This window comes from Lynx rufus, unplaced genomic scaffold (assembly GCF_022079265.1).
Source record: "Lynx rufus isolate CCGP_SWC_20201006 ecotype Redwood Valley unplaced genomic scaffold, mLynRuf1.p SCAF_2, whole genome shotgun sequence".
Lineage (NCBI taxonomy): Eukaryota > Metazoa > Chordata > Mammalia > Carnivora > Felidae > Lynx > Lynx rufus.
In genome coordinates this window covers 216,596,751-216,611,435 of record NW_025814834.1, presented here as the reverse complement: position 1 = coordinate 216,611,435, position 14,685 = coordinate 216,596,751, and the positions used below count along the sequence as shown (strand labels likewise).

The 14,685-nt window shown below is 43.5% G+C and overlaps 1 protein-coding gene across 3 annotated transcripts in view; it reads right to left on the bottom strand.

Moving 5' to 3' along the window:
* RERE (arginine-glutamic acid dipeptide repeats) overlaps nucleotides 1-13,018 on the bottom strand; it is a 423,597-nt gene extending 410,579 nt beyond the window's left edge. For 2 of the 3 annotated variants that reach the window (XM_047083211.1, XM_047083212.1), the window contains exon 1: nucleotides 12,958-13,018. The gene's annotated coding sequence lies outside the window, so the exon portion shown is untranslated. The remainder of the gene's footprint in view (nucleotides 1-12,957) is intronic. The other variant, XM_047083213.1, reaches the window with a different exon arrangement.
* Between the last annotated feature and the right edge of the window lie 1,667 nt (nucleotides 13,019-14,685).

The following is a 14,685-nucleotide window of genomic DNA, read 5'->3' as shown; positions in this document are numbered from 1 at the left end:
TTGACGAGTGAATGTCTGCTACATTATTCACATGCTGGATGCAAAGGATGTGGAGGAGACCAAAGCAGATGCGGCCTGTGCCCTCCTAGAGTTGACAAGACAGCAATGTACCTGAGGTTGCAGAATCTGAGGGCAACACTCCGGATACCTCTCTTCCAGCCTCCAAGTTAATTATCCCCCTTCTGCTATCGTGTTCTTGTCTCAGACTGAGTATAATATGATTAGGCTTCAGCTCTGCTCTACTAACATAATCATATATAATTATATTCCTCAAAGATTATACTCCTGTTACCAAAATTAAAATCAGCTTATTACCAAAATGCTATAGGAGCTATCATTAATGGTAGACCACTTTTCCAAATGGCAAATCTTATTTTCACATAATATTTCTCCTTTAATTTCCTGTCAAAGAGTAACCTTATCCTTAAATTTAAACAACACTTTGCAGTTCCCCCTAGCTTCCAGAGAATGTCCTAAAAAAAAATAAGTCATAATGTAGGGCTGCTAGACAGATGGCCAACCATATTTAGTTATTCCTCACAGGCCATTAAACCAGCTCACTACAGAGCTGAAGCTGGACCAACAAGACTCCTCGCTCGCTCGCTCTCTCCATCCCCTACCTTCTTGAACCTCCCCGAGAGAATGGACTACTAATCTGATTGGGTCAGAGTCCAAACCACTGATTGGACTCGTTTACTGATTTGAGGATTAAATGCCAATTAAACGTGACACACATATATGACTGACACACATATATGACGATCCACACTATCTTGCTCTATGCTCATTTCTCTCACACACGCTCAAAAGGCTGATGTTTGGGTTTTCTGTAGCAGTGGTAAGATAGTGGGATTTAGGACAAAGGGAGATCCCATGCCTTGGCCTCAAGCTTAAGCAATAGGCTACAACCCAGGATATCAGACAGCTCCACGTGGGCATTTTGGCCAAAAACCCAATTAATAATAATACTTTAAATTTCCCACTTGCCATCGCTCTACTCATGTAAATCTCCTTCAGGAACATCACAAGGAAGAGAACCAACTGAGCTATCATATTCTGATCATTCGTTAATAGCCCAAACCTCACCATTACTCTATGGTGTCATTCTCTTGGTATTTAATCATGTACAATTCTGCAGCATTTCCTATATCCAAGAAATAATAAAAGTTTGGTTGGCAACTCAGAAGTCATTTGAACCCTCTAGAGTTGACCCACTGCTCCTATGTATCTCCTGGTTGTTGAGTATTGCAGATAACTAAGAAAGCAAACACAGTGGAAGTTAGATTTCTAAATGACAATGATAACAGTAATAATAATTTTTAAAGGCTAATATTTATTGAGTACTTACTATTTTCCAGGGACATTTTAAGCAACTTATATGTATTAATTACTTTGGTCCTCATAACAAACTTGTGAGATGAGTACTATTATCTCTCATCTTACAGATGAGGAAACCAAGACCCAGAGAGGTAAGTAACTTGCCTAAAGCCATAGTGTTATTAAGCAGCAGACTGGGGATTGAGTCTAGCGTTCTCTTAACTATTTTGTTAAACAATATGATGAGGGGTGCCTAGGTGGTTCTGTCAGTTGAGCATCCAACTCTTGATTTCAGCTCAGGTCATGATCCCAGGGTCTTGTGACCTAGCCCCACATCAGGTTCCACGCTGAGCATGGAGCCTGCTTAAGAATCTCTCCCCCACCCCCCACCGCCCCTCTCCCCTGCTTGCACAGTCTCTCTCTCTCTCTCCCTCTCAAATAAAAATAAATAGTATAATGGTTAAGAGTGATCAAACACAGACTGGTAAATTTTGAGGCTCAGTACCCAAAAGACATCCAAGTCTACGGCCATACCACCCTGAACGTGCCCAATCTCGTCTGATCTCGGAAGCTAAGCAGGGTCGGGCCTGGTTAGTACTTGGATGGGAGACCAAAAGACATCCAAGGAGACCGAGGGCAACATAGATGTGGATCTCAGGAAAGAGATTAGGGCTAGATTTATAAACTTGCAGACTGGACATACTAGGTAGAACGAGGTCACTCTGGAAAACAGTGCTGAGGGAGAAATTGAACAGAATTATGAGAAACAGCAATATTTAAATATTAAATATATAAAAGTTGACACTTTAGGGGCATCTGGCTTGTTCAACCGGTAGAACATGAGACTCTCGATCTTGAGGTCATGAGTTTGAGCCCCACATTGCAGGTGGAGATTACATAAAAAAATAAAATCTTAAAAAAAAAATAAGTTGACATTTTAGGCCAAACTAATGATGCAGTAGGGTGCTAAATATTTTTGTATGTTATATATACAAAAAATACAGCATATTACAAATCAAAATATATAACAGTTATGCCTACTCTATGGGAACTGGATCATAATTTAACTATAATGACTATAGGTTTACGGTAGCATCTGTTTTTATTGTACTCTTGGTCATATCTAAGTTTTTCATGCTAAATGTTTACACAAGAACACCACCTATCACACTGTTCCTATGAGAAAAAATAATCTGCTTTAAGATCTATCTTAAAGAACGTTTTCCAGGATATAAAGCTGTGAAAAGAATGATGGCCTAAATATATGACCATCGTTCAATGATTTCAAGATGCATGATGTTTTCCATTTGTACAGCACTGGAACTGAGGCAGGTCCTACAGTTAAACTGTTAACTGTAACAGTTAAATCGTTAGCATTTTTTTTCATTCTTAGCCATACATGAAATAATGGCATCTTACTACTGATGACATCTTAGATACAATTAACTGTGTCTTTTAGAATACATTTAATTCCACATGTGAGCATACACACTGGTGTAGTTACAGGAAAACTTTCTGACTTCAAGGGGTTTTCAATCTAATGGAAAAGACATAATTAATACTAAGATACAAATGCAAGTAATAAATATTAACACAAGATAAGAGTCTCTTTCCACCATCTTTCAATGCTGCCATAATGCTGCACATGAATGTCCTGGCTCATGCTCTCAAGAGCGTCACCAATGCCAAAAAGAGAGGCAAATGCCATGTTATTAGGCCATGCTCCAAAGTCACTGGTTTGTTTATGTCTTTTTTTTTTTAATAGAGAGAGTATGCACAAGCAGGAGTGGGGCAGAGATAGAAGGAGAGAGAGAATCTTAAGTAGGCCCCACGCTCAGCACAGAGCCCAACACAGGGCTTGATCTCACAACCCTGAGATCATGACCTGAGCTGAAATCAAGAGTCAGACGCTTAACTGACTGAGCACCCAGGTGCCCCCATCATCCAGTTTCTAACTATAATGATGAAGCATGGTTACATTGGTGAATTTGAAATCACTGATGTTCACAGATCCGGGAAAATTACCGTGAACCTCACAGGCAGGTTAAACACATGTGGATGATCAGCCCCAGCTTTGATGTGCAACTCAAAGATCTAGAAAAAATGGCAGAATAACCTGCTCCTGTCCCATGAGTTTGGTTTCAATGAACTGACAACCTCAGCTGGCAACACGGGCCTTACAGAAACAAGACAAAAACACACAGGAGCGAAAATCTTGGATTCTTTTTCCCGGGATGTAACACATACAGGCAAATAAAATGCCTCAATGGAGCCCCCCCCCCCCAAAAAATGAAGTGATAAAATGAGGAGGAAGTATAGAACTGAAGAAAAGGTACTTAACTGGTAGGAAATCAGAGTGGCCAAACCAAAAAAATTCTAAGGCAGGTGTCCTAACCACAGTTTTAATTTAGATTAAATCTGGGGCACAAGGGTGGCTCAGTTGGTTAACTGTCCAACTTCGGCTTAGGTCGTGATCTCACAGCCTGTGAGTTCGAGCCCCGCGTTAGACTCTGTGCTGACAGCTCAGAACCTGGAGGCTGCTTCGGGATTCTGTGTTTCATTCTCTCTCTGCCCCTCCCCAATTTGTGCTCTTTCTCTCAAAAATAGATACTAAAAAAAAATTTGAAAGAGATTAAATCTGATGTAAGAACAACAGGAAGAGGGTAAGGAATAAGTGATACCTTAACAAGAGTAGAAGATGAATAACATGAGGTTATGGTCACGCCACTCTCCTCTAAGAACCAGCAACTATTCTCTAGTTAAAGTAAAGCATTGCTTGAAGATAATCAAAGGGGAAAACATTTTTTAAATCTTCTAGATTTCTCTCCTTTGAACCCCTGCAGTGGTTTCTAAATAAATCTACAAACTCTTTGATACTCCTCCCTTCAAGAGGTGGAGCTAAACTCCCTTCCCTTTGCACATGGGCTGGACTTAGTGACTTGATTTTAACAGAATATGATGGAGGTGATGGTGTATGACTTCTGAGAGTAGGTCAGAAAAGGCATTAAAGATTCCTCTTTGCTTCCTCTCTCTCTCTCTCTCTCTCTCTCTCTCTCTCTCTCTCTCTCTCTCTCTCTGATTGCTCCTTCTGGGGGAAGCCAAATGCAATGTCATGAGGTCACTCAGGTAACCACACAGAGAGGTCCATGTGGCAAGCAAATGAGGCCTTCTGCCCACAGCCAACTGAGTGAGCCATCTGGAAGCAGACCTTCCAGCCCCAGTCAAGCCTTCAGATGACCACAGCCCCGGCTGACACCTTGACTGAAACCTCAAGAGAGACCTGAAGCCAGAACCACCCAGCTAAGCCCCTCCCAAACAAATGACCACAGAAACTATAAGATCATATTTACCGTGTTGTCACCAAGTCTTGAGGTAATTTTTTATGCAGCAGTACATAACTAATACAACTCCATGGCATTTTGTGTCTCTAAAACACTTATGTTTATCTTCTACAGTTATGTGTATATAGCCAGTACGGACAGTAATTTCTAGAAGGCTGTTCTATTCATCTTTACATGCCTATAAGGCTTACCTCAAAAAACTACACAGTCAAGTACTTGGGATATTTTTTTAATATTTGCTGAAAGATTCTTGCCAGTGCTTACATACTACCGGTGTCCAAAAAAGAAGTGATTAAACCCTAAGTAAGAGCAGAACTAGTGGAGTGGGGTGAAAAAGAAAATATTAATTTGACTGATCTGACTTAAAGCTGGAATAAGAAATTATAGATACAACAATCTTAACTCCAGAATGGGCACCTGGCTGGCTCTGTCAGTAGAGCATGTGACTCTTGATCTGGAGGGTCATGAGTTCAATCCCCACGCTGGGTGGAGAGATTACATAAAAAAAAAAAAAAAAAAACACCTCCAGAATGACGTTATGTATAAGGTGGAAAAAGCAGTCATTTTGTACCCTTGGAAGTACTGGAATGCAAAGCTTGCTTGAACAGAAACAGTACAGAGCAGCAAAGTTACATAACAGTATCACCCAGAAATTACTTCTTCATTATTAAGGAGAAAAGTGCAAGCCACCTGATTAAGAAAGGATTAATTTTACATGTGTTTCTCAAATCGTTCTTTAGAATATTAGCTTCCAGGGGCGCCTGGGTGGCGCAGTCGGTTAAGCGTCCGACTTCAGCCAGGTCACGATCTCGCGGTCCGTGAGTTCCAGCCCCGCGTCGGGCTCTGGGCTGATGGCTCAGAGCCTGGAGCCTGTTTCCGATTCTGTGTCTCCCTCTCTCTCTGCCCCTCCCCCGTTCATGCTCTGTCTCTCTCTGTCCCAAAAATAAATAAACGTTGAAAAAAAAATTAAAAAAAAAAAAAGAATATTAGCTTCCATAAGAAGCCCATAAGTATTCTTTGGGGAAGCAAAGAAAACCAACAAACTAAACAAACAAACAAGTTAAAAGAAAAAAAAAAAAAACCTCTGTATACTATAGGATATTTCTGAGCCGTTAAGGTATCAATAATGTGCATTATAAATTTACTTGACCTCAGAACACTTAAAATATTTGCAGCATATTAGTATGCCATGAATAAATATAGTTTGGGAAACAAGGACTTGGGTAGGCAGGAAGATAGACCAGGTAGGTAGGTAGATTCACAGGAAAACTGTAACAAGACATATGTAATAAAATGATCTCACCTAAAAAAGAGATTTTAAATGACTACCAGTTATGACTATGTAGTTTCTTAAAGCAACATAAACTGTTGGATAAGCCATCAAAAGCAACAACAGCCATACCAGATGTCAGGGAAAATAAAGATGGGAAAAATATGAGAGGATATAACAGTAGAAAAAATTCCCTTCCACAGGCCTTGGCTCCGAATACCTCCCATTCCCTCAGCTCCTACTGTGTACCTCAATGAGAGCTGGCTTGAACAGGTGAGCAGCCTGCCATCTGGGGGGCTGGTAGGTAGCTTAAGAAGCGGTCTGGCTCCAAACCCTTAACCAACAGTCTTAGCAGATCTTCTCTCTTGAGAAACGTTAATGAAATACAGAAGAAGTCCTTAGTAGTGGAAGCAGAAGCAGAGGCATAAAGACACAAAGAAACCAGAGAGAAAACGGCTGAGTGAATAGCAGAGGATTCGGCGGGCCAGCCCTGGCTGTTTAGTGTCTTGTGCGGAATACCTTCCTTCAGTTAAAAAAGTTAAGTCAGTATATTACTATCCAACCTGAACAACTTTATGTGGTGGCCCAACCAGAGAGAGCAGGCTCACAGAAACATAAAGAGGGGAGGGAAAGAGGACTGATGAGCAAGGGAACATCAACACTGGGTTTACTAAGGCGCATCCAGTTTAAATCCACCTGAAGAATGTTTTCATATACCAAACATCTTTTATTTTTTTTTTTTTTTAATTTTTTTTTTTCAACGTTTATTTATTTTTGGGACAGAGAGAGACAGAGCATGAACGGGGGAGGGGCAGAGAGAGAGGGAGACACAGAATCGGAAACAGGCTCCAGGCTCTGAGCCATCAGCCCAGAGCCCGACGCGGGGCTCGAACTCACGGACCGCGAGATCGTGACCTGGCTGAAGTCGGACGCTTAACCGACTGCGCCACCCAGGCGCCCCCCAAACATCTTTTAAATCAGTGGCGGGAGCCTTTGCATCTCATCGGAATCAAGTAAAACTTTTGTAGTGTGGATACACCTCCCCAGTGCAACCAGATTCTACCTAGGGAGGAAAAGGGTTTCGAGAGCCTCCCCAGGCAGCTGGTCTGAATTCATACATGCAGACACATGCCCACATTCTCACCTGCTCACACTACCCCCGAAGTACATTCACCCCACAAGCAACAAAGGGCTACCACCAGTCTACCTACCCTGCTCCCCACCCCCAGAAACAACAGGGTCAGGAATCAGACCTCTGGGAGCCTGGTAAACATGTATAGGTGTGAATGAATGTATACGTGCATACTCACAGCACCTGGCTGAGTATGCGTGTGTCCAAGTGTGCTAGAATAGGTTTTTGTACGAAGGGCTCTCCCCCGCTGTTCCAAGACTCTGTCTCGAGATGCTGCAAGGCCAGGCTTGCTCAAAGCTCTCTTTCAGATTAGTACAGGCCCACAAAGTAAATACTGTCCCCTTTAGAGTGGTGTCCTTATGCTACACATAGCCTGCACAACCATACACAGCCCAGGCACTAGCGTATGGCTCAACAAACCCTTCCTGCTGAGGAGGAAACAAGGTAATCTGGTCGCTAAAGCTAGGCAGCATCCTTAACCCTAACAGTATTCCAGCATCCGTGAGGCCCATCAGAACCTGGGCTTCTTGTTCTTCTGTGAAGCCTGACTCTCTAGGTGTCCATTTCTGTTCCTCTTTTCTCCCATACGTGAAATGACTTGGAAGATTTTTTTGTTCCTTACAACCAAATAAGCCTAACCAACACCCTTACAAATCACAAGTATTACCAGTTTTAATTAGGGCATGGCCAGTAACTTCAACTTCCGATGCCAAAGCCCAAGACAAAACAGGCTGTGAGGATTCTTCAAATACCAAGTGGTCTATGAATTAGAAGTCTTTTCATTTTGTAACGTAACCACTTAAGGAAATATTTCACAATTAATTATACTGCTTACAGTTGTTGACACACTGGTAAAGTTTACCAAATGAAAACAATTTTACACTAACACAAATGGGTCGCTTTACAAAAAAACCTATTACATTAGCAGTCCTATCTGACCTAGTTACCTAATATACAGACACATGGCATATCTTACATTATTTACTGTAAGTAATATATTACTTATATATTACAAGTTAATTATGCAAATCACAATTCCAACCAAAACCTCATTCTAGTAAATATATATATATATATTTTTTAACATTTATCCATTTTTGAGAGATAGAGACAGAGCATGAGCAGGGAAGGGGCAGAGAGATGGAGACACAGAATCCGAAGCAGGTTCAAGGCTCTGAGCTGTCAGCACAGAGCCCGACGCGGGGCCTGAACTCACGAAATGCAAGATCATGACCTGAGCCGAAGTCACACGCTTGACAGACTGAGCCACCCAGGCGCCCCCTAGTAAATATATTTAGTATTTGAGTATGTCTGAGTTATTTGTGGTCAAATGTTCACTAAAATGGCTTAAGCAAATTAATCATTTCCTAATACATAAATGCTCATTTTTCCTCACTATTTTAAAAAACACTGGTCAGACAAGAAACCAAGCACAAGCCAACAGGCACACCAAAACCACATTTAAACAGGACAAGCAAGCTACAAATTTGGAATAATCACCAAGATACTACTAATAATTAACAATCACTTAAATATGATTCAAGAGGAATTCCTAGTTGTTGAAAAACTCTATGATCAGCTAGAGCACAGTGTTATCAGAAAGTGAATATGTAAAACAATGGTGTAATGTTTCAGGGTGTGTATGTGTGTGTACCGAAGTTCACAGCTATGTTACACTAATGACTCTAAACATCTGAATTTTCTGCTATCTTAGCCTTTAAATCAACTGCAAAAGAAGCTGCCAAAAGCAGTTAGTAGGAAAGCACAGCATTCCCAGAAGAATTCAGTATACACAACTTATTTTACTACTTGAATGTTTCATTACTGAGATTTGAGCAAGATGTTAAAGATTCAAAACTAATTTTAAAAGTAATGAGTGGGGGCGCCTGGGTGGCTCAGTCAGTTAAGTGTCTGACTTTGGCTCAGGTCACGATCTCACAGTTTGTGGGTTTGAGCCCCGCGTCGGGCTCTGTGCTGCTGACAGCTCGGAGCCTGGAGCCTGCTTCGGATTCTGTGTCTCCCTCTCTCTCTGCCTCTCCCCTGCTCACACTCTGTCCCTCTCAAAAATAAATAAACGTAAAAAAAAAAAAAAACTTTTTAAATAATAAAAGTAATGAATGCTTATTAAATCCATAATAATCTTCAACAGGTACTGGTTTTAGAAGGGCATAGGTCATATTCTTGTATGTGTGTGTTTAAGGCACCTGGCATGTTTCTGTTCAATAGTACATATAATTGTTGCAGGACCTGACAGTAATTACCGCGCCACTTTTTAAAAATGTTTTGACTGACCACCAGGACAAAATTGAAAAAGTACAATTTATTTCTTGTACAATTTATTTCTGGCACATTTATTTCTTGATTTGGACTACCTTTTTGTTGTGAACCTTTTTGTTGTGAATTACTCTAGTCACCTTGCAACAAAACACTGGCAGAGAATATAATGGATTGAAATGACCAGACTCTATTCCTACTGAATAAATAATACATTTGAACTGTTCACACTTCACTGTAAAAGATATACAACTTTAGGGGTTACACTCTAAGTTGTGAAAGCAAAGTGGATCAGAAATCACATTCCTTAGAGCAGCCAGTCTGGAACAGAAGATGTTTATTCTATGCTGTCGCCCTTGCCTCTGCAAACCTCTCTCTCTAGCAATTCACTACATTAAAACAATTGAGATGGGGTAGGATGCGTGATAATAAAAATCCTTCCAGGCATTTATCAAACAAATTATCTCTGAAACTACACCTTGGATTAGAAGTCTTTAAGCAGGAATTTGGCCTTCTGTGTCAATCTGTGCACATGCTCATTTCACATTTTCTCTTGTCTGTGTTTTTTTTTTTTAATCTATTTCATAGAATAAGTCGTCCTATCAGACTTAATTTTATTTGTTTATACGACAATTGAAAACAACATTATTGCAACACAACACTATGACATCTGCAAAACTGCTGATTTTAGTGAGTTCCTCTCCCCCCCCCCCATCTCACCCCACAACTGCATTTAATCCCAGAAGAAAACCCCTGGGTCCAGTGCAAGGATTTTTCTTTTCTATAGAGCAGGTCTTTTTGATTTTTTACTAATAATACTGAAAACTTTTTTTTTTAATGTTTTATTTATCTTTGAGAGAGACAGAGACAGAGCACAAGCGGGGGAGGAGCAGAGAGAGAGAGAGAGAGAGAGAGAGAGAGAGAGAGAGAGACAGAATCCAAAGCAGGCTCCAGGCTCCAAGCTGTGAGCACAGAGCCCAATGCGGGACTTGAACCCACGGGAGATCATGACCTGAGCCGAAGTCAGGACGCCCAACCGAATGAGCCACCCAGGAGCCCAGATACTGAAAACTTTTTAAAGACTGCTAGTGTATGTACAGTTTCCAACACCAAGAACCCAAATAAATCCCTTTAAATTTTGTTTAATATTCCAAGACAAACTATATTTCTCATCAGAGTATCAATTCAAAAGGGTCCTTAGAAATCACTGTGTGTAAATACTGATGATAATAGAACAAACTGTCATAACTCAGCCAATAACACATAAAGCCTCAACGCACCAGTACCAGTCAAAGGGTATCTGTATCAGCAGCTCAGGGAAGTGGCATTTGCAGGAAGGCACTACAATTGCGTTCAAAAGAAAATCATTAGGCCTCAGCCGTTACTCCCCTCCCCCATTCTCTTCGTCAAGATCCTTGGAAGCAATTAACCAGTAGAAGGTGCTATTCTGCAACCCACAGTATTCACACCAACCTCCATCCTTGGCCCAGAGCTGGTTTTAACCCAGGTGGACTCTGTCATCCTATTCCTTGTCCAGTATTCAAGGAAGCCTCTCTACACCACTCCCCCCCCTTCCGCACAAAGAAAAAACCAGATCTTCTTTGATAACCCCTATTTACAAAACAAAACTAAACATGACAGTTCCATAGCCGGCATACCTGATTATCAACCATCAGGCCACTAATATGTCAAAACACACAGACACTCAAATACAATTTTCGTCATCTTAACTGAAACAATCCACCACTGCTACCTAGAAAAGACCCTGGTCATATTCACTACAATAAGAGTCAACGGAACAAATCACTGTCCTCACCAAAGTCAGGGGCAATGAGGAATAGGAAAGCAGACTATAAGGCCACGACGTAGAAAGAGGAATTTTATCTTTACATACACAAAAAAGAAAGAGCGGCAGAAACTAGAACTGCAAAGGAAAGAAGGCAGGTGGAGAAGAGGAGTCTCTGAACATGTTTGAGAGTGTCCTTTAGTTTCTAATATACTCTTCTGCCTCTTACAAGGTTGCAAAAAAAGGCCAGACATGAGATGGGTGAAAGAAAGCTGAAAAAGAAAAGCGTCCACCCTTCCCCCATCTTCTCTCCTCTCTCCCAAAAAGAGCTGTGTTTGTCTGTGCAAACCTAGTCCCAAATATGGGAGAGAGAGAATGAATGTGTGTATGGAAGAACAATGAGCCCTCAGCCTGGTATTGTGTGTGTGTGTGTGTGTGTGTGTGTGTGTGTGTGTGTGTGTGTGTCTGCCTCTGCCTCTGCCTCTTTTCCCTTCGACCTCAACAACAACAGGGAGAGCTGGAAGCCAGCTCTCCATGCAGGCCATCAAAATCAGAACTGGTTTATGATTTACGGGGGAATTAACTCAGCAAGCAAATCCATGGAAGGAAATCGCTACCCAAAGATGATTTTATTATTGTATAGATCCATCCTGTCTCCCCTCCCCCAACAGACTGAGACTAAAGAAACCAGTGCACACCAGACAAAAAGGTCTCTCTTTAAATGGAAAGCAATTATCAAAACTGTTTCTTATCTAAACATAGGATGCATTCATTTGTGTTCCACGAAAATGTTTTTTTGCAATTCGCCAACTTTCCCTTTTACTAGTTATCTTTTCTGGGTTTAAAAAATTTGCTTTGGGGAAAGCTATTTCAGGATTCATACAAAACTACTTTCTAAATGTCCCTTAAAATAGTAACACATACTGAAACATTTAAAGCACCCAGTTTCTCAAGGACACATTTTGCTTAAATCAATGTTTGAAGTCTGTAATCCAGAAAAAATTGTAAGCAAACCTTGGAAAAGAGGCAGAGGAAAATGACAATTCAACAATGAATCATTTTGTTTTCCTTTCAACAACTTCTCAAGCAACCAGTTTCAAAGGAAACCTGCAATACTTTCCCCCTCCCCGCGCACACACAGGCACACACACGCGCACACACACACACTCACAATCTATGTAAAACTACCTCTCTTCCTTTCCAAAACCTTAACAAAATAAAAATAAAAATAAAAATAAAAATAGAAGCCACTCTCTTTCACAGAGCAAAACTCGAACATGGTAGTAAGAATTCTATTCTGCTCCAAGTGATTTTGGGTTAGTAATCACACAGAACAGAGAACTGGAGATTTAGAACACAAAGAAGGAATCTCTCCCTAATGGGAAAATGATACTTTAAGAAAAGTCCTCCCCCAAGACCCCCAAATCCACAAACATTCAAGAAATGTACACTGTGGGTCTTTGACTTCCTTTCCTTTCCCCCACTACCCCCCACCCCCAGTTCGGCCAATAATTCAGTCACATGAAACAGTTTAACCTCAGACAAGTCAAACAAGAGCATGAATAAGCAGCAGAGAGAGAACAGGGGTCAGCAGGCGAGTGGGACAGTGACCTGGCCCGCACAGGGCCGAAGAAGTCCCCGGCCCTTTATGCCCGCCCCCCCACCACCACCACCGGGCGCGCGCGGCTCGCACGCCGGCCTGCCCTTCCCGGCTCCCGGCGGACCCGGGCGTCCACGCCGGGCGTCCACGCCGGCCCCCTGCCACCCCATGTCCGTGCCCAGGACGAGGGGCCAGGAGAGAAGGTGGCCGCCACGCGCCGGCAACTTGGACACTTACCTTCCCCGGATGCGCTACACCATCAATGGAGGTGTGTTCGGCCGGCTCCCGGGAAAGTGGGGGACGGGGCGGGAGGCCCGCGGGGCTGGGGGCCGCCGGGCTCGGGCCGAGGAGGGGGCCGGCCGCGGGGACAGGGCCGGGGGCTGCAGGGGCTTCCCTCCCGTGACCTCGGGGGCGGTCTCCACTAGCTCCCTGCTCCTCGCTCGGCCGGTCCTTCAGGAGCGGGAGCCCAGGATCATGTCTGGTTTTGTTTTTCTGAGGGCGAGGGGCTCCCTGAGGATGATGGTGATTTTTTTTTCCTCAACTAGGAGAGAAAATGAGGCAGAGACAAGGTGGGAGGCGAGCGAGGGGAGAGCACGGGGGAGGCGGAGGCGGGGGCGAGACCCGAGTCGGGCGAGCGTCTCGGGCGTGCGGGAGGAAGAGGAGGCTGGGAGCGCGGGGGGCGGCTCGCGAGCGTCTGTGGGAGCAGCGGCGCCTCGGCGATGGTGGCCGAGCCGCGGCGGGGCTGCTGCACCGACCCGCCGCCCACTCCGCGCTCGGGCCCGGCCCACCTCGCAGTATCGCGCCTCGCCATTGGCGCATCGGGAAGTGACGCGCGCGGATGCCGGGCCAATGGAAAGCGGAGGGCGGGCGGAGGGGCGGGACTTCTTGCGTTCTATCTCTTTCTCTGTCTCTGTCTCTGTCTGTCTCTCTCTCTCTCTCTCTCCCTCTCCCTCTCCCTCTCCCTCTCCCTCTCTCCTTTTTTTTCCTTTCTAATAAAAAGAGCAGAAGAGAAGGAGGGGAGCGGCCGCGCTGTGCGGTGCCGACGCCAGGGCCCGGGCTCGAGCGCGCGCTCCGGGCGGCGGCCTGGCGGTGGGCTGGGCCCCCCACCCGGGCGCGTCTTTGTGCGCTGCCGGGGTCGCGGCGCGCCGCGGGCAGGTCCCCCGGGCCGACCGCCCAGGGTCCCGTTGCTCTCGTTATTATCAGGGTCACAATTTGCCTTTTCAGCTACTTCAGACGCGGACTCCTATCCCGGGGCCGGGGGGGAGGGGGGGGGGGGACACGGAGCGGGTTGCAGCGATTCGCTTTAAGGACCCTTTCGAAATTCCGATGAGAAGGAACGTTTTCAAAATAAGTCTGTGGCAGAAGATTAAAAAAAGAGTAAAACGAAATTCTCAGATCGCGCTGCTTCTTTGAAAAGAATATAGCAAAGATGAAAAGGGTGGAAAGTCTCATCAAGGAATAAAGAAGGGACTAGAACCCCAGTCGCAGAGGGAATTTTAGACAGAGAGCAGTGTGCACAACCCTATGCCGTAAGTTTCACACAAAACATCCAAATACCACCTTTTTTTCTTTGAGAAGCATAGTATTCTGTCCCACTTCCCGAAAGGCTGGTAATCACGGGGTCTACGGTGCTGTAAGGGGAGAGAGGGGCAGGCCAAATGTTCATATTCTAGTTAATATAATTTATAGGAATGAGGGGTTTGGAAATTTTAATTATGACTAGCAGTTTTTGAAATGCATATCATGTTTATTGAGTTCTTTCACACACCCTGGCATGAATCCAGGGCGAATCATCAACCTATTGTTGGTTGGTTAATATACTGTAAATGCTATTGGTGTCCTTATACCATACACTCTCCCTGAAGGAGTTCAGATCTGTATATAATAGAATAATTAAGGGATAGAACACATGCAAAATAATTCACTCATCTATTTCAAATAAAGTGATAATTTTCTCTTTGGAAT